Here is an 18,379-nt window from a genome sequence, read left to right on the forward strand (position 1 = left end):
GGATTCCTTTGTCCATCTCAACCCCTCTCATACTCTACAAAATAATAATATAAATACACCATTTGTATTATCCTGTGCAAGAAATATATATAGAAAAATAATTATTTGTATGCATCTCTTCTCATTTTGTAAAATCGACGAGTTTTCAGTCCAATATATTATAAAGTTTTGTCAATCAACATTTTCAAAGCATCATCCAAAGATCTAAAGTGAACATATAAACACGTATACTTAATTGGTCAGTTGCTAAATGCGAGCAGGTGACCGTTTTTAGTCAGCGTGAGTGGCATCATGCTTTTTAGTAGAGTGAGTCGCATCCCAATTTAATAAATTGTAGGCTCACCTGTAAATCACTTGTTGGTAGTTGCTCTATAGAAATGACTTGTTATGGTATGTGATATTTTTCACTATATAAAAAAGCATATGACATTTCTCTCATAAAGGCGAAAAATGCAAACATCCACTCATTTTCTTCTTATCTTGAAAAAAAACAATTCACTCTCTTGTAATATGATACTCTTTTGATCCACTTTTGTGTATCTCCTTGAAACAAGTTTACACCATCATCCATAATGAAGGCCCTAGCAAAAGGTGTAGACAGCCTAGAAATCTAAGTGTCGCTTTTATTTGTAAACCCAAGCTTCTTGCTCTTGCACAAATAGTTATCCAAACAAAGGATCCTGGCCTACCTAGATACATTAACTGAGGCTCGTTCCCTTTGCTTAAGGAATTGTCTTACGAACGACATAGAGTAGGTCAATTTTTATAACTTAGAAGAAACATGGATAAACATGTTAACTAATAGACTGAAATTTTCCGCTTGTGATTGAACTTAAGTAATTCACAAAAGAGGATTAAACTATGAAAAAGGGAAGGGGCAAGGCCGCAGCCAGGCAGCGGATCCTCCCCAAGCGCCAAGCGGTTGCCGGGCAGGCCTGCCGCGCCTTTCCAAGACAACGACGACGGCACGGACGACGATAAAGGTGCGGCCGGGGTGGCCACGCTCAGGGACAGAGCTAGAAAAATGAGTTGTTTGGGGTCATTAAGTGAGTACAATGACTATCCCTAGTGTATTTCTGCAGGTAGTCGGTGTGAACTGACACCAGTGCTTAAACATAAATCCAGCCCTGGCCACGCCTACGAGGCCACCGGCCACCATCCGCTACAAGTTAGTCTAAGGTTTTATATTTTTTCAGTTTTTAATAGAACAGACGAAATATCATCAAATTTATGTAAATTATTATATCTAAACTTAGTGAATTCCAGCTTGTTTGCATGAAATTTATCCATTTTGTTCAAATGCATTTTGAAATGTATGCATACATGGTTAGATGGCCAGCTCCCGTATCACTGTCCTCATGGTTGATATTTAATACTCCCTCTGTTCCCAAACATAAGTCTTTTTAGAGATTTCAACAAGGGACTACATACGAAGCAAAATGAGTGAATCTACACTCTAAAACATGTCTATATACATCCGTATGTTGTAGTCCATTTGAAACCTCTAAAAAGATTTATATTTAGGAACGAAAGGAGTACACGGCTAAATCGCCGGTTACAACATGGGCTACAACCTCAAAGTAGTCTGAGAACCATTCAACATGATCACCATTGTCTAATCCTGCACCCAAAGCTGCCAGCACATTAGATGGCTGGTTACATCCCCTTGGAGCATGAATCACTTTAGCCTCAATCAATGAATAAAGTACACTCATAGTAGTGGGTACTTGATATCACATAAGAAAATACCCAGCAGTAAAGCTCACAGCCTGCTTGAGTATCGAGTCTGTTTCAAAAATTGCTCGGCCCACACTCAAATAGTGAGCAACTTATCCTTCTCCGCGACCTCAGAATTTTTCTCATGACGTCATGTGCTGAATTACACTCTGATCCGGATTTCCTCCAGCAGCAAGGCATACCATTGCTCCTTCACTTCTTTGCAGTTTAGAAAGAGATGGGCCCCATCTTCGAACAATCTGCAACAGACAGCACATCAAACGATTTCCCAACATAATTTCAAATTAGAACATAGCGAATTATTCAAGCTACAAAAATAGTGCATATGATTCCCTAGCAAATTCGTTCACTACTCTATATTACAAAATGAAGAATTCCTAGATGACAAATGGTTTAACAGAAAAAGATAAGCACTTGAACAACATGCACTCATTACGTAGTTGTCAAGCATCAATACACTATCAAACGGGTAGGACTGTGAATTACCCAACATATCGGGGAAGCTACAATTCAGGAACTAAACCGACCAGTCGGACATGAGCGGGGAGCAATCTAAACAGCTTAGTGGAGAAATCTAAACGACTCACCAGGGTCCCCTGAATCATTTATATGCAAATAACATATCACAATATAGTGACCGTCATGACCGTCGCCACCTGAGGCATCCCCTTCCTTCGCCGTGTGGGTTTTCGCCCGCGCGTCTCCCCTCCCCTCCCCCTTCCCCTCCACAACCGCCACCTCGCCGCTGCATGACGGCCACTGATCATCGTCAGCTTCATGGGCGGTAGCAGCAGCGACCTGCCTCCCATTCCAGAATCACGACGAATCCAAGGGAGTGTTTGTCTCTGTTGTCCACTCCTGCAGCTGTGCATCGCGACCACCGCCATCGTCTCAGTCTCGGGCATCCCCTTCCTCTGCCATGTGGGTCCACAGCGTGGTCATCGTCGGCTTTGGAAAGCATCATAGAAGAATTAAATTCAGAGAAGGAGTTGAGTTCATACTGTTCTGGTAAGTTCACAGCCCATCTCCATAGTACTCAGATATAAAGGAATCATTTCAGTTGGAAGCAAAAACCCAATAACTTCAGAATCGTCAACCTGCATAAATAGAAATGGAAGCAAAGTAAATATTCCTATGATCCGCCAGGATACCCTCTAAAAGAACATCATTTTCAGCTAGGTCAAAGAGTACCTTAGAGGCTCATATCAAACTTCTCCGCCACCTAAAGAGTTTTGCCGATCCCATGGTGACCATTAGGAAGAATCTTGACTCGAGTATTGAGAAAGTAACACTAACTACTAACCAAAAAAGGGTCTCATAATTTGCACTCATTTTAGTTTCCATTGGCAATCTAAATTCTATGGGCTTGGTAAAATTGTTCCTTTTCTGTCCCTCGACGCCATAGCTATTGCACCTGCCCTGTTTGCAAGATGTTTCGGAGCATCACCTCTGTCTGTCCATGTAGTCCTTTTGTGACCATGGCGGCAGAAAATGCTGCTGAAATTGGTCCTCTTACTCAATCCTTCCTAAGGGGCTTTCTCCCTGCTGGTCATTGGCCAGTCATTCTCTTTCCTTGTAGCTGGTAGCCTGGCACTGATAGTTATGCTAACCTGTTTCCTGGTATATTACTGAAACATTGTCACCACTACCAGCATTTGCTGGATGCTCTTGAGTTTTGCGATCTACACATAGTATGTATTTTCGACAGCTTGACAACTACTCCATTTTCAGCAAGCCGGTCTTCCAAACTAAGCCCATCTCTCACCTCGGCAAAAGGTTTCATGTCCACCAAATTTGCCTTCAACAAATAAACCAGACAATCGTACGCATCAAAATTTGTGTCCCCAAGCCGAAGAAGCTCTATGCAAATTCTGAAGTGCATGTAGGAGAACAGATTATATGCAATTGGTTCCTACGTTGTGAGCATCGCTTTTCACACGCATGAAGTCCAGCACCTGCCATTGTTTATCACTGAAGTAAGTTCACTCTCTCACACAACCTGATATATTCTGCTGCATACAAATAAACAGCGAGCAAAGCGCACAAGATCATACCTCCAGGACATGACTTGTGTTTCTCAATCTCTTCAACTTTGGTATGCTCCACCGTCCACACTCATACAAGATATAATTTTCATCAAACATAGCGCTTGTGTATGTCTTGATTGCATGCCATTCAGTGGCCAGGTTAGCTCTCATTAGCGGACTCCCCTATAACAATTAGATGCAAATCACATAGTAAAACTCAATAGTTCTACTAATAAAAATGAATGTGCTCACAGCAGCAACTATGTATTTCTTTCATAAAAAATCAACGTACATTTCTTGTCATCTCCTCGACATGGTTCTCCTCAGACTCACTGTCAAATTGCAGCCTCATGTACTTCTTAACCCCTGTGCTCTGATCTAAGCAATTTATTAGAGCAGGGTACTAACGCCGGCAAGATCGTGTGTTCTACACACCTGCTTTACCCTGCATGTTGTCAACATGAGAAAAAGATGCTTCTTAGAACTCAACTCACACACATCCACACACTGTCCAAAAACACTGAAATATGTCGCACTGAAATAAAACTCACCACATATGGACACACTATTTCCTAATTACATTTTGTCCTCTCAACATTTGACCTGCATTTCCAATATCTGATCCCAAAACCTTTCTCCCAAGTGATTAGATTGTAAAAACCACACACCTCTCTCATAAAGAGTCAGAACTTGTCCCCAGCACTGGTACAATCACATTATGTATTGGATCGTTAGCGAATGCCCTTATCGCTTTCTCAAGAGATGTCGCCCGAGAAGGGCATGGTGCGCCGATGCAATCCTTACTCTGCACCCATGTTTCCTATTGCTCAGCTGAAATCAACCTAAAAGATCATGTCCATTAAATTAAATCGACATACATGCATTTCTGAACTTTATATAATTCATCAGTGTCACATAGCTAAATTACAGTTATTCACGGTAGAATAGCTGCCTCAACTAAATATCCATCAAAAAACTTCCCAAAAGCGAGACTGTCTCATTAGTAGTACAACTGTATTTCTATTAGTTACCTTGCATTGGATTCAATCAAAAAATTATTATCCTCAGAACAAGCTCAGCATACAGACGCAAATCTATCTGTAGACTGCTAGTACACTCAATACCGATATAACGTACTGAATCATTAAGGACCTGTACCAAGCGAATTAAAATCGTTAAGTTTTACGGGTTATGTGCAAACCAATCCAGCCCGGCTGCCTGGGGTTCATCTTCCCAGTCAATAGCTTGGAGACCCGGGGTGAGATCTCCCTTCCTCTGTACACCCTGGTTTCTTCCTCGCAGAACTGTGCATCTATGTTCACAGCTGCTTCCGGCGCTTGTTCCAGTTCCCCTATTACTGTCGTCCACCTCTTCAAGCCCAGAGAATAGAGCAGACAAATAGTTAGTAGAAATCACACTAAGGATAATAGCAACAAAGATTAACTAACCTGCTGATACCCTCCATTACGGTGGAAATGTCCAGCAGCTCCTGAGTTAATATCTCTCTGCCACCATTGAAAGGAAATCAGATTTTCATGTTCCATGGACCAGATTAAAATTTTGAGGTAGCCAGAAGCAGTAAGGAGGACATGTAGCTATGTGCATTGCCGGAAGGAGTAAGGGGTCGGGCAGTGGCGGACGGTGAAGACGTGGGATCTTGCGGGGACCGTGGAGGGGTGGATTGAACAGAGGTGGCTGCGGTCGGTGGTGGTGCGGGATCGAGTGGATCCGAGGTGCTCCCCTCGCCGCGAGCCCTCGCCTCACCGCCTCCGATGTCCGTGCCTTTGACGTGGACGACTGCGGTGATGGAGAGGATGACGAGACCAGCAGAGTTGAGTCCTGCGGAGCGAGATCGGTGTCCGGCGAGGCGTCGTGCAGAGGGGGCGCGGCCGGCCAGGACGGAGTGGCCGAGGAGGTGACGGGGGCGGGGGCAGAGGCGGCGGCGCGGATCTGGTTGGCTGCGAGAACTCCGGGAAATTGGGGGTACTCCTATAGTCTTAAAAACGAAGCAGAAACGATTGAGATAAGAAAATCAGTATAGAAGGGATGGTGGGAGGTGGGACGAAAAAAACGAATGAAAAATAACCGTGGAACGGAGACTATCATCTGAGACATTAGCGGCCAGTTCTTTTCGGCGATTCTCCCAAAATCAACCCCCTCCCCAACTTCTTCCAGAATCGTCACTTCATATTTTTTTTACAATCCTATCTAGTTAAGGTCTAATTAGTTAGGATTGTAAAAAACATATGGAATGGTGATTCTGGGAGAAGCTGGGGAGGGGGGCGATTCTGGTAGAATCGCCCAAAAAAACTGGCCCTAGAAGACTCCCAGTCAATAGGATTTGGTTTTTAATGGGAGGGAGAAAATCAGTGGGAGGTGGGACGAATAAAAACGTACAAAAATAAACTGTACCAAGCTACCAAGTGCATTGATGACTCAATTTCTGAATTGATTCGGTGCTAAAAAATTCATATTAAATGGATATAATTAATTGCATACATAACTAACTATCTGGCTAAATAACTGCGTCGATGGTTTGATTTCCAAATTGATTTAGTGCTTGATTTCTAAAATATTTTTGCATGAATGGCTGCTACAAACGACAACGATGACGACGACTACCGAGTAATGTAGGACATATGACCTTAACGAATTTCTTGACATTTAAATAGACATACTTGATTTGAGAATGTAGCTTGTCTGACTCTTTGGGATGTTATATAAACATAATGCATGTTAAATTTCAGATGTAGAGAAAAAAAGCACAGGCATAATTTGATAATAATTAAAGTCCACTTTACATGTAATGTAAATTGATAAAAAGGCACTTTGACGATGTATACATAGAGTGATGATCCAACTAAAAATCTGTTACAAATTAAGATCTACTTGATGCATTTAAGTAATTCTCGCACAATATTAGAAATGTTATTTTTAGATTCATTCGCATAATATTTGAGCAAGTATATAAAGAACTTATAATCAAGCAATATATGAATACTTCACATCGAAGGTCTTACAATGTGTAATGAAGAATACTCACCATGCAAACCGGATGAACCAGTCTTTTATCGTTCCATCAGAGCATAAAATAAAAAACAAAATGGCCAGACACATCCTTGTAATTTCCTAAATTAATATTATCTTGAATCTATACCTACTAATAAAGCAAGGTGTGTTTATTCAATTTTTTCATCCGTTCACCTATATTTTTTTTACTATTCATGATGTTCTTTTTAGTAAAATTCGAGGTGGTACTAATTACGTAAAGATGTGTAATGAAGAATACTCACCATGCAAACCAGATGAACCAGTCTTTTACCGTTCCATCAGAGCATAAAATAAAAAACAAAATGGCCAGACATATCCTTGCAATTTCCAAAATTAATATTATCTTGAATTTATACCTACTAATAAAGCAAGGTGTGTTTATTCAATTTTTTTATCGGTTCACCTATATTTTTTTTACTATTCGTGATGTTTTTTTTCCTGGAATTCGAGGTGGTACTAATTACGTAAAGATGTTTGTTGTTTCGTTCAACGTTTCTAAAAATTCCTGGAATTCGAGGTGGTACTAATTACGTAAAGATGTTTGTTGTTTCGTTCAACGTTTCTAAAAATTCCTGGGCTTAGGTGGTGGGCCTTCAGGGACTTGAGTTGGGCCTGGCTCCGGAACTTCTTTTTTTTAAGCGACCCACAAAGAGTTCGCTCGTGCGGAGAGACAGGGATCGAACTCCCGACCTCAGCTCATGCCCCCAGCGATACAACCATCTGACCACGCTAATTCCCAGGGAAGATGATGGGTTTGTTGCAGAAATAAAATTGTCCCACCTCGCCTTTTCCAATCAGCATAAACCAATTTATATGCGCCTTCAAGTTTCCTTTGTATCAAGAAAATAAGAGGATTTCAGCCAACGTGCAAATAAATAAGGAAGGAAAGGAATTGGGTTCCTTGTGACCAGAAAATAAGGAAAGAAAAAGGAATTGATTCTTTGTGGCGGAGAAAGTAAGGAATGGAATAAAAAGATTTCAGCTGATGTTCAAAGAAATAAGGAATGAAAGGAATATGTAAGGAAGGAAGAAAATAAGGAAGGAGTAATAGTACTCAACATGGCTGTGGCGTTGAAAGTAAGGAAGCGAATCGAGGATTTCAGCTAATGTGCCAAAACATAAGGAAGGAAAGGAACATATACGGAAGGAAGAAAAAATAATCAAGGAGCAATCCACGCATTATATGGAAGACATTGCACATTGCTGGTTAGCCCTAAATGTAAAATCCCAAATCAATGACATTTTGATCAATTCTCTCGAACAGATACATGAAGCGATTGCATAGTTTCAAGGGGAGTGAAGGTTGCTTTAGCCAATTGAGATAAAAAAATTGTTCACCCGTAAAACACAAAGTAAAAAAAATATCTACCCATTAATGAAGCACGACCGGCAGGTCGAACAATGCATGCATTTCCCCGCATTTTTTTACAATGCATATAGTTATTAGACCTTGTGCAAAGATGATCGGCTTGAAAGAATTCTTCTTCTACAAATTAGACATATTTGACCATATTTATTGTGTTTTTTCTTCTTCTTTTTTGCGGGGCTTATTGTGTTTTTTCAAACCACAGTGATTGCCTGATTGGATTAGGAGTGCCAAAGGAGTGAGATAACTTTTATCCCATTGTAACGCACGGGTCATTTTTTCTATAATGGTAAACTTAAACTGAGAGAGATGAATCGGGCGCTCATGCCGCATCCACGTTTGCCAAAGAAATGGGGTTGATGGAGGCTCTCATGCACGATGCAGTTACGGCTGAATTCATGGAATTAAGAGGACGCCGACGTGGTCGTGAGATGCCTGTAGGTAGAATATTTCAAAAAAAAAAAATCCATATGCTGCACAAACGTTGTTGTCCTTGGCACCAAGAGATGAACATGGTACGTCATGTTTACTATGTGGTCAAAATTGTTGAATATTGCATCTGTTTTCTATGTCATAAAGAGTTTGTCACATCTTTAACTGTGTGCACAAGGTGATGAACTTGAAGATGTGGATCAAAGGAATTTCAGTATTCTTTCTACTATATAGACGAGAGGCCTAAACCGTAAATTCAAGCATCAACTAGGATGCGTACGCTATTGTCGTGTAATGCATGCCACGTGGCTAGCAAATGGTTCACACGAAACATAAGGAGACGACGCGGTCCAAGAATTCGGAGGCATTCCAATGACATTCAAGCAGCGACTCGAAGCGAGACCTAGATGTGGGTTCATAGATGGAGGCATCGGGGAGCCAAGATGTCGAGACATCGAAGAATGATGATGCCAAGGACGGCTATCTTGGTGTGCATTACTGACCATTCCCTGTTTAGTTGCACCACGTTGCCGACCAAGAGAGGCCCCAGAAAGCACTGCGAGCAATAATTGGATCAGTAATCATCATTTTGTTCTTTTTTCTTATTCGTTGCAACAAATGAATCCTTTTGATAATGGTTCTTTTGCATTATTTGGGCATGTCCTAAACACAACCACTACACTTACACAACACATATGCATTTTTCTCTCTCAAAAATAACACACTCTTTGGCGAGAGTCAACCACACGTCCCATTCCATTAACTACTCTAAAAAGTAATTTATTTCGAATGCATCTCCCTCACGAGTAAACGCCACCGTCGGCCGCCATTCTCCACTGACACCGTCCGTCCACCACGCCACTTTCCAGCAACGTAAATCGGTCATTTTCTCTTCTGGCGAATCCCCACACGTTCTTTGAACTCCGCCTAGCTTGAGGCTAACCTTATCCACTCAGATTTCTAGCGTGTTGTCTCCATGAGCATAAATATGTCATTTTCTCCATGAGCGAATCCCTATACCATCTATGTACGTTACCTTGAGGCTAACCTTATCCACTTGGGTTTCTAGCGCATTGTCTCTTTGGATGCCGGCATGGCTTCTCCAGCTGGACTTCCTCGACGTTGCCCGCGTGGTTTAGGCCATGCATATTAATCTACAAAATATTTTTTTCTCCCATTGCAACGCACGGGCATTTTTGCTAGTATAGTGAAAACAAAAATAAATGCTTGTGTTTTGAATGTCATGATATGAAATATATAAATTTACCGTCCATGCTCGATCGAATACCAGGCGGAAATAACCGTTGTAATTTATAGATATATTGGAATTTCAGCCGTGTTGCTTTATTTCGAATTTTATTCTTGACTACTTCTTTTCATCATTAGAAGCTGAGATCAAAAATACATTTCCTGACAACCAAAAAAAGAGTAGTGACAGCTTAGATCTGCTAGGGATATATACATGATCAATTTTGAATATTCGGACCAACATATGAGGTGTCCGAGTTGCAAATTCACACACCCAAAATTTGCAAGGCTGAGAGAGGGGTAACTACCAAGCATCACCCTATGTTGATAAAAGAACATCAGTATATGCACTCAAACACTACAGTGGAAGTGTGTTGAATCAGATGTGGACTTGCAGTTTTGTTGCATTTTTATGTCTACATTTGATCCAATCTAGCATACACTAATAATAGCTCTAATATAGTCCCATCTTATCACCAAGGATGACACTTTTACTGATATAAAATCTATAGCATCAGAAGTTAACAAGAAAACAAATTCAAAGAACGAACCTGGAGACGGAGCGTGCTCATCAGTTGTCACCGCCATGTTGGCGGCGTGTGGGGATCCGAGGCGACGGCGGTGTCCTGGTGATCTGCGACGGCGGGAGGGCCGGTCCTGAGATTTCAAGGGCCCGGGGCGAAACGAAAACATGGCCCCTTAATGTATACGTACAAAAATAGTCAATATATGTAAGTATATTGATATGCTCGGGCAAAGTTACAAAGCCACACAACATACAAGATCAACTAATATAATTTTACTAATTATTATGGAATACTCACAAACCAATAATTTTCTAGTACAGTCTATCCTTAGGTAATGTACAATCATTTGATTATCAATGGTCATATTGTAACAATGAACTAAAAGTGTGTCTGGAAAATTATGACAACAAATCTGGGAGACATGGCTAAAGGAAAACCTATGATTGAAGTGCTCAGACAAGAAAAGTGAGGCAAGTGATGCAGAAAAATCATTATGAATATTTGGACCTACGTTCTCCAAGACATGTATACAAGTCAGATGTTCTTATGCAAAAAGTGAGCAACCATGAGTAAGTTAGTACTGCCAGTACAACGCTCACTTGCACTAGTTAATACCAACTTAACAGTAAACGGCAAACAATAGACACCGAATATATTAATCAGCTAGATATTTGAAGAGAAAATGCAGTCTTACCTTCCGTCAGGGGGTAGCCACCAAGAGCATGGACTTCAACCACACAGCAGCAGCAGAAGCTTTGCCATGAGAGGCAACCTGTCTCCGCGGATGACAACAAGACCATCGCAAGTTCATAATCTTGATGCCCGCGGCGGATGGAAAGGCGAAAGAACTCAAAGAAGTACGAGGAAGAGCGGACCAGCGGTGGCATCGTGGATAGTTAGATCGGAAGGATGAATCGAGGATGGAATAGGCCCTGATTAATCGCGACCTAATTTTCAGCATGGCGCAGTACAGAGGACGACGTCCTGGGGGTCCCCCTCGGCCTCGGGGGCCCGGGACGGCCGCCCCCCTCCCTCGGGCTTGGACGGCGGCGTCCTGGTGATCCGAGGCGACGGCGGCGGCGGCGTCCTGCCAATCCGCGATGGCGGCGACGTCTCTTAGGATCAGCAACGGCGGCAGATGGGAGCGGAGGGGGACCAGATGGCGGCGGCGGAGGAAGACGGCGCCCTGCCCTGCCCTTCCCCGGGGTTCCGCGGCGGCGGCGGCGGCCCACAAGTGGGGGGCCTCAGATCTTAGCGGAGGCGGCAGATGGCGGCGGAGGAGGTGTACATCGAGCACACGGGGTGAATTTTTGTGGGACGCCCAAAAACCAGTGCGGGAGTGGTGGTGGTGGGAGGTGACGAAAAAACCAACGAAAAAAAACCCGACGAAAATAAACCGGACAAAAGTGGTGGGACGAAAATAAACCCGGAACGCAGACTACCAACTGAGACATTAGGCGTGTGCGGGACTCGATCGCGGGGTTTTCCTTGGTTTTTCACGGCTGAGGGGATGGTGGGAGGAAGTACCAAAGAAGTACCAAAAAAGACCGGATGAGGTGGGACGAAAATAAAACCCGGAACGCGACCTATCAACTGAGACATTAGGAGTAGAGATTTTCGCGGCTGAGGGGATGATGGAAGGAAGTACCAAAGAAGTACCAAAAAAGACCGGGTAAGGTGGGACGAAAATAAAACCCGAAACGCGACCTACCAACTGAGACATTAGGAGTAGAAATAGGCGACCTGCTTGCGGCTGACGCAAGAGCTACTTCCATCTTGCTATAAGCGACGTATAGCTCTCGCCCTAGAAACGCGTTGTTTCTTCGGATTGGACGTGGGCACCATGGACAACCCCTTTTCCACCTGCAGTATGACCGGAGACATCCTGCCGGGTGGCGACCATGCAACATTCCCCTAAAAAATCCTCCAACTCATAGATTTTAAACACGCAAATATGACAAAATTTAGACTAGTTCCATATATTGCATGCAAATATAACAAAATTTACCTAGATTGATACTTCCTTCGTCTGGAAATACTAATCCTACAAATGGTTGTATCTAGACTTATTTTAGTTGTAAATACATCTATTTTATTCATTTCTCGGGCAAGTATTTCCGAACGAAGGGAGTATATATTAGACTGAAACTATTAGAAATTAAACAAAAAAAAACTAAATAGCAGATGATGAACTCATAGGCATAGTCTCTCAGGCCACTCGGGCTGCCGTCGCGGTCGTCACAGTCATTGTTGTCATCGTTTAGGCGGCGGTTGAGGAAGCAGTGCATTTGCACTGTAGCCGTCGCGCGGCTGCCTCCGCCTCGCTTGAGGTGCATTCTAACGATGTCCCGGCTAAGGGGCCTTTCACAAACGTTGACTCCCAACCTGGCGGGCTAGGTTGAGGACGCTTTGTCAGTGTCATCCCGGGCCACTTTGACTGGCCCATGACGTATATAAGGAATATTCCTCAAGACTTGATGTACACAACAAGACACTTGGATCATGTACCCTAGGACCCTCTGGTATGCTATATAATTCGAGAGGCCAAGCTCGTAGATCATCGCACATTACAATCTCTTCACAGTTAATTTATACTATGTGCACACGCCAACGCAATAAAGCACAAAGAGGACGTAGGGTTTTATCTTCAAAAGAGCCCGGACTTGGGTAAATCTTGTGCCCCTGTTATTATCATCCTCCGGAGACACCTAGCTTAGGATACCCTTTAAAGAGGTTTGCCTATTTAGCTTCGACAGGAGTGGCCCATGTAGGTCCTGCTAGGTGATCGTCGCGGTTCGATGGTATTCAAGATCAACGCTCAGATCGGATCCAGCAATCTTTCCGCTAGGGAAGATATTCATTCTCGGCGGCGTCACCATTGTTGCCAATGCGACTGGCCATATCGGCCACGTTGAGTCCTTTGCTCCTGGTCGGATCATGAGATTCAGCAACATGGAGTACATCGAGGATCTCCGCCGAGAGCTGGTCTCACGAATTTGGGTCTCTCGCCACACTCAAGAGTAACATGACCCACTCGCTTCAGGTAGAGATGTCAGATCAAGCCCTGGAGGAGCGTGATAAAACTTTGGTGGGATCAATTTCAGATCGGATCCCAAAGCCGCTGGCCTCGCACATCAGGCCCCGGAGGAGCGTCAACAACCCCTCTCGGACTGACGCCAATTCGGATTGATGTTAGATTGGATTCAGGAGATCGCTAATTCGGATTGGGTCTGTCTAAGACATATCTAGATGTGACATAGTTATGTCACATATAACCTGATATCCACTATGTGTGGTATATTTTTTTCTGTCTCAGTTTTTTTTTGTTTCTTGTTGCTGCATTATTTGTAGGAGTTTAGATATGACATCCTTAGAAAACATCTAGATGTGAATTAGATAAACTGATTCAGATTTCCCGATCTGGTCGTCAGATCGGATCAAGGAACTCCTAGGAAGAGTGACTTTTTCAACCTGCCCACCACCCATCTCATTGCTAATATCGAAGATCTTACAGGCGTCCTCAAAGGCACGGCCGACGAAGACAAAGGAAGAGGAGGTCGGCGTGTCCGCGGAGAGCCTACCATCAGCTACCACGCCCTCGGGCAAGTAGAAGGCGACCTCGACCTACAAAACCTATATGGTGGACACACCTAAAGCCAGTAACAACGAAGGTGGCAACAATGATGGCAACCACAACGCTGACAATGATGGCAACGGCAAGGACACCAATAACGACGCTAATCTCAACAGTCCCGCAGGCCCTCTGTAGGATGATGTGGCTGGGGAGCCCCTGTCTAGGAGCTAATGGGAGGAACCTGCTCAAAGACTTGGACGCCGCTGCGAACCACAATGTGATTTACAAGAGGACGTGGGAAAAATGGTGCAGGAGATCGGCTTCCCCGCCATATGCCGGCCGGCGGGCCGATACCCGCAAGCCTGCTCCGGAGGTGATGAAATGACGGAAGAAGAACCACGCTGATGCATCCGACAACGTTGGCAGCTCAAAGCGAAGTACATGTTCCCTCACCAAGGAGAAGCTTCAGATTCCACCCGAGGATGAACCTCGTCAAATGATCTACTAGTTCATGCGTTGCCACAAGGCGTCGGTCGAATGAGCGGATTGTATACGCGAGCAGGCCCAGAATAGGTACAAGCAGGGTTTATCCAAATACGATGAGGAAGTCGGCATCAACGATGCGCATCACGCCATTGACGCTATCCGTGATCGGTCGAACCATCGGTGCTATATCCGCCATGTTTCTCCGATCGGATGATCTCTCACCCCTACGTAGTGGGCTTCAAGATCGTGAACTACGAGAAGTACGACTGGAACATGAATCCCTCGGTTTGGATAAATATTATATCCTCATGATCCACGTAGCTAAGGGCGATGATCTACACATCATAAAGTATATGTCTCTCATGTTGAAGGGTTCAGCCCGACATTACTTGGACACTCTGTGACCTGGCTCGATCAACACTTGGGCAGCTCTGCAGTTCCGAGTTCATGGCAAATCTCCAGGGTACATATGTTAATCCCACTGATGTCGAGTATCCGGCCCTCATAAAACAAAGACTGGGCGAGTATGTTTATCCAAAAAGTGTCTATGCATGGTCCTTCCTTTAGTTAAGAAAAAGCAGGTATTAGATGAAAATATATACAGATTGTAAATAGGAGAAATTACTGTAGTATCACATGCATGCGCTCCTCGCCTTCGAGAACCAACGCCTTGGCACTAATTGCCGAATTCGGCGTTCTATGTGTATTATCTGTTTATTCATGAGAGATCTATGTCTTACTTTATGTGTACATCTTTTTCCAATTTCGATGTCATCTCAAACTTATTTGAATTAGTGGAGGTTTATGTGTTATTTTGAAACTTGTTGAATTGCATCCATTTGCTTTGGTCATGTAATTTTTTTTCATATAGACACGTTTCTGAAGAACTTGAACCATTTATTGATACGAAGCTTAGATTTAACGTAATATAATTAATCGATATAAATTTTTCATTCACATTAACATCATGAATGGTCATAACTGCAAGGAAAAATAAATCTGTCTAAATATGGCATCTCATATAAATGTAAGTGTTATGTACTGAAATGCACATACATCGTATATCCAATTAAGCAAAGACCACTGAAATATAGGTGCACCAGTTGGTGAGACAATGCATATGAATTTACTTTTTTTTGTATTATTTTATGTTTTTTATTAATTGCTAGCCCGTGCAGGTGCATGGATTGGCGACTAGTATGACTCAATTTTCCTTCTAAAACCGTTAATTTCTGCAACGAACTATATAAACAAAGAGATTTGCAAACATTTGCATTTATTAGCCATTAGTGGACAAGTTGAAGGGATGATCACAATGTTTTTGAGAATATCCGGCTTAAAATGGGTAAAAATCACTCATCGGCTACAAGTACTGCCCAAGTAGATCTAAGTTCAGGGTTAAATCTGCATAGGTAATTCTTATATGCACAAAAGATGTGTAAAACTGCAACGAAATACACAAAGGGATTTGAGAAGGGAAAAAGTGTGAATGATATGAATCTTTGGCTAAGGTTTTTCATGTGTTTGTGTGCATGCGTGCACGCGCGTGATCGATCGTGGGCAGAATCTAACAACTGTTATCAGTGCAAATTCCATGATCCAAAGTCGTGCTTGTCCCAGGGAGGCGAACCTTACCAACTCCTGAAGATGGACAATCGTCATTCGGAGGATAGGCATGGAATAAGGCAACATGCAGGCTGTTTTCCGCAAGGCAGCGAAAGATCATTGGTAGGAGAGGTGGTCCCGAGTTGTGTGCCACATAGTGGAGAGTCTCATCAAGATTATGAATGAATGATATACATAAATCAAGGAGTCACCTGTGTGCCTATCAATACATATGATCGACCTTGTGTGTAGTAGTTGTGGTTGAGTTCAAGTGCTCATCTTTGTGAAGATTCATTAGGGCTGAAGCGGTGTGTGTTGTTCGTGTCTGAAGTCATGGTTGTGTCCAAGTGCTCGCCTTTGTGACGAGTCGTTGTGGTTGAAGCGGTGTGCGAAATGTTCATGTCTGTAAGTCATGGTTGCATCCAAGTGTTCGCCTTTGTGAATATTCGTTGCGGTTGAAATGGTGTGCATGGTGTTCCCTTAGTTATGTCCATGTCTTCGTACAACGTCCTGGTTGCAGCCAGGGTGGATTCAGTGGGATGCCGAAGTGAACCATGGCTGTCAAAGTGATCTTAAAGCAAGGGGTGTGCAAAATTATAGGGTGTGGATCTACTACAAGCAAGTACAAAAGAAGTATGGTGGAAATCCAGTGCAGGGCAGCAGCAAATGGCGATGGCACAACATGGGATAGCAAACAAGGTTCAGTGTAAGTTTCTAGATGTTGTCCTACTTAATGTGCTGACATGCCGGTTGAGTTTAATTGGTGAGTCAACAAGTTGTGAACGATTCAAGATCATGGGAACACGAGGAGATGACAAGTTAAGATTGATTGAAGAATCCCCGCAAAAAAAAAGAGATTAATGGAAGATTGTTAATAAAATATCTAGACAAGTAGAGTATATTTAGTTTTGTTAAGAAATATATTTAGTTTGAGGAAGAGTAGGCTTTGGATTGGCCAATAGATTTATTGTACAACGTAAGTACTATCCTAGATAAGGACGAGGATTTGTGACACGCATGGCCCTGGTGCCCGCTTTTTATTTTGGCTTCCGATTTTTAATGTTTAATATCTTTTAAACGAAATTTGAAATTAAATTTTGTTTTCATATTTGTGTTTATTGTGGCCAGTGCTTTCAAATAAATTCCAATTTGAATATATTCTGATGACTTTGGAAAATATATGTTAACTTTCAATGTTGAAACATAGATGAGGGACCGGTAAAAATCAATTATTTTGTATCTACGACTGGCAGAAGAAATTGCTTCAAATTATATCTCTGAAACTGATTGAAACTTGGCATTTTTAGATGCAAAAATCGTAAGTTTCATCGTTGAAAACTTTTTGAGGGATCTTATTTTGTTTACTTTGCCCTCGTGCGAGATTGAACTACTGCTAGAATCACGACGCAAAACAAGAGCGGCAGGACTTGGCAGGTGAGTGTGCCCCTGCGTATTTACCAAAAAAAGGCTTTCGCCCCGCTTTATAAGGGCATCTCCAGCCGTTGGCCCCCCCAGGACGCATAAAAATCGCCTCCTGGGGGCGAGCCGGCGATACACTCGGCGCTGGGGGCGGTTTTGCGCCCAGTCGTCGCCCCCAGCTCGCCCCCAGGCGCCGAAATTGGCCCACTTTGCAGCCCAATTTTGGCGAATAAAGGGCCCATATGGGCGAGAATAGGCCCATATTCGGCGTGGTTTCGCCGTGTCTCGGCGTTCAATTATCAACACAATTATATCTTATCACATATTTCATCACAGAAAAATCAAATACTTCAACAAAATAGTACAACAACAAATAGTTCAATACAAATTATATAGTTCAACAAATAAAAACTCGTATTTCATCACACGGCGTCCCCCTTGAGCCTCCATAGGTGCTCAATCAGATCTTTCTGCAGTTGATGATGCACCTGTGGGTCTCGGATCTCCTGACGCATACTGAGATAGGCAGTCCAAGTTGCCGGTAGCTGGTGATCAACTTCGGCTAGAGGACCCTGCTTGTAGTATGGTTCAGTGTCAAACACTAGGTCTTCTTGCTCGCTCTCGATGATCATGTTGTGCAAGATGACACAGCAAGTCATGATCTCCCACATTTGATCTTTCGACCAGGTCTGAGCAGGGTACCGAACAACAGCGAATCGAGATTGGAGCACACCAAATGCCCGCTCGACATCCTTCCGGCAAGCCTCCTGAACTTTTGCAAACCAAGCGTTCTTGCCTCCTGGCACAGGGTTTGAGATCGTCTTCACAAATGTCGACCATCTCGGATAGATGCCATCTGCTAGGTAGTACCCCTTGTTGTATTGGTGCCCATTGATCTCGAAGTTCA

The 18,379-nt window shown here is 43.1% G+C and overlaps 1 long non-coding RNA gene across 4 annotated transcripts; it reads right to left on the reverse strand.

Moving 5' to 3' along the window:
- Window positions 1-1,430: 1,430 nt before the first annotated feature.
- Window positions 1,431-10,431, reverse strand: LOC125518677. 4 transcript variants are annotated; one of them, XR_007288054.1, is made up of 9 exons: window positions 10,413-10,431; window positions 5,213-5,269; window positions 4,316-5,134; window positions 4,057-4,209; window positions 3,792-3,947; window positions 2,929-3,692; window positions 2,739-2,834; window positions 2,325-2,651; window positions 1,431-1,976 (listed from the first exon to the last, which is right to left on the reverse strand). It is a non-coding gene; the product is annotated as an uncharacterized LOC125518677 (long non-coding RNA). The 4 variants fall into 4 exon arrangements; XR_007288053.1 differs by lacking the exon at window positions 10,413-10,431 and adding an exon at window positions 5,354-5,778; XR_007288052.1 differs by lacking the exon at window positions 10,413-10,431 and having other exon boundaries at window positions 4,316-4,606; window positions 4,966-5,134; window positions 5,213-5,777.
- Between the last annotated feature and the right edge of the window lie 7,948 nt (window positions 10,432-18,379).

This window comes from Triticum urartu, chromosome 7 (genome assembly GCF_003073215.2).
Source record: "Triticum urartu cultivar G1812 chromosome 7, Tu2.1, whole genome shotgun sequence".
Lineage (NCBI taxonomy): Eukaryota > Viridiplantae > Streptophyta > Magnoliopsida > Poales > Poaceae > Triticum > Triticum urartu.